Source organism: Mus caroli, chromosome 10, assembly GCF_900094665.2.
Source record: "Mus caroli chromosome 10, CAROLI_EIJ_v1.1, whole genome shotgun sequence".
NCBI classification, from domain to species: domain Eukaryota; kingdom Metazoa; phylum Chordata; class Mammalia; order Rodentia; family Muridae; genus Mus; species Mus caroli.
The window spans coordinates 96978868-96981341 of record NC_034579.1 but is presented as its reverse complement, the minus strand read 5'-3'; the positions used below and the strand labels follow the sequence as shown (position 1 = coordinate 96981341).

The following is a 2474-nucleotide window of genomic DNA, read 5'->3' as shown; positions in this document are numbered from 1 at the left end:
TCACAGGGAAAAGATTAGCACTAAAAGTGAGCCACAACACCCTCAAGACTATGAACTTGAATGAGATGAAATGGGAAAGGAAAAAAGGCTACTCATACAGTGATTCTCTGTCCTTCCTGATCACAGGAAAGTAAGCTGCTCTACTCCATCATATTCTCCAACAATCTTCTAGTGTCAGACTTAAAAGTTCTAGAACCATAAACCAAATGACTCTTTACAGCAGTTCTATGGGGTATTTGTCATAGCAATATAAACCCTGTCACAAAAGGTTAAAGCAAACAGGATGGTGAAGGTCAAAGTGAACAGATTTGGCTGTATTGAGGGCATTGTTACCAGGGCCACCATCTCATCTGCATCTGGCAAAGTAGAGATTGTTGCCATCAATGACCTCTTTATTGACCACAGCTATATGGTCTACATGTTCCAGTATGACTAGTCATGGTAATGTCCATGGCACAGTCAAGGATGAGAATGGGAAGCTTGTCAGAAACAAGAAGTGCATCAGAATCTTCCAGAAGTAAGATCCTGCTAACACCAAATACGGTGATGCTGGTACTGAGTATCTTGTGGAATCTACTAGTGTCTTCCTCAACATAAAGAAGCACAGGCCCCATTTGAAGGGTGGGGCCAAAAGGTTTATCATCTCTGCCCCTTAGATGATGCCTTCATGTTTGTCATGGGTGTAGATCATAAGATGTGTGACAACTTACTCAAGATTTTCAGCAATGCTTCCTGCACCACCAACTGCTCAGACACCCCTAGCTAAGGTCATCCATGACAATTTGCCATTGTGGAAAGATGTTGCGTCCAACTCAACCAGCAAGGAAAACGCAACCACAGGTTCTTCTTAAAGCAGTTTGCTCAGGCAGCTTCTCTCTTCAAAATCCCCCAGCCTCTCTGGTTACAAGTGTTTTTTTCCCCTCCAGCCACAACCACGCCCCCACCAATCACCACAGGTCACATCACCTCACCAGGCAGGCTTGCTCAGCCAATCAGGGATTAAGGGTGTGCCATCCACCAAATATGGGCTTGTTTACTGCCTGGAATAGATTTCCATCTGGCTGGCCAGGAAATCCAGAATGGCTTCCCACAGAAAGACTTATGACCACAGTCCATGCCATCATTGCCACTCAGAAGTGGATGCTTTCTCTGGAAAGCTAATGTATGACGGCTGTGGAATGACCAGAGCATCATCCCTACATCCACTGGTGCTGCCAAGGATGTGGGCAAGGTCATCCCAGAGCTGAAAGGGAAGTTCACTGGTACAGTCTTCTGCATTCTTATCCTCAATGTCATGGATCTGACATGCTGAATGGAGAAACCTGCCAAGTATGATGACATCTAGAAGGTAGAGAAGTAGGTATCAGATGACCCACTAAAGGGCATCATAGGCTATATTGAGGACTAGGTTGTCTGCTTTGGCTTTAACAGTGACTTCACTCCTCCACCTTTGATGCTGGGACTGGCACTGCTCTCAATGACAACTTTGTATATCTCATTTCCTGGTATGCCAATGACTATAGATGCAGAAACAGGGTGGAGGATCTCATAATCTATATGGCCTCCAAGGAAGAAGAAACCCTGGACCACTTACTCTAGCAAGAATCCAAGAACAAGAGAGGTCTCTAGACCTATTCAGACCCTGGTACTGAATATTTACCTCACAGTTTCCATTGCAGACCCCTATAAAAACAGGAGGGGCCTAGGGAGCCCAACTCTCTTTAATACTATTAATACAGATCTCTACATCTATGAGAGAGGGGAGAGAGAGAGAGAGAGAGAGAGAGAGAGAGAGAGAGAGAGAGAGAGATTATATACCACAGAAAGATTCAATGTTGAGATGAAACCAAGAGAAGAGAGGTTGAACATGATCAAGAATGATGTGTTTCAACTGTAGTCATGTTTCCAGTTCTTAGAATTGACTTTGTTGTTGTTGTTGTTGTTGGTTCTGTTCTACGATTTATTTGCTGAAATCTTTTTAAAAATTTTTTATTAGATATTTTCTTTATTTACATTTCAAATGCGATCCCAAAAGTCCCCTATACCCTCCCCCTGCAGTGCTCCCCTACCCACTCACTCCCACTTCTTGGCCCTGGCATTCCCCTGGATTGGAGCATATAAAGTTTGGTAGACCAAGGGGCCTGTCTTCCCAATGATGGCCGATTAGGCCATCTTCTGCTACATATACAGCTAGAGACGTGAGCTCTGGGGTTACTGATTAGTTCATATGGATGTTCCATCTATAGGGTTGCAGACACCTTCAGCCCTTGGGTACTTTCTCTCGCTCCTACACTGGGGGTCCTGTGTTCCATCCTAGAGATGACTGTGAGCATCCACTTCTGTATTTACCAGGCACTGGCAAAGCCTCACAGAAGACAGCTATATCAGGGTCCTTTCAATAAAATCTTGCTGGCATATGCAATAGTGCCTGCATTTTATGGCTGATTATGGGATGGACCCCTGGGTGGGACAGT

The 2474-nt window shown here is 44.6% G+C and overlaps 1 pseudogene; it reads left to right on the top strand.

Annotated features, from left to right (window-relative positions):
• The first annotated feature begins 283 nt into the window (after nucleotides 1–283).
• Nucleotides 284–1312, top strand: LOC110302749 (annotated as a pseudogene).
• The last annotated feature ends 1162 nt before the right edge of the window (nucleotides 1313–2474 follow it).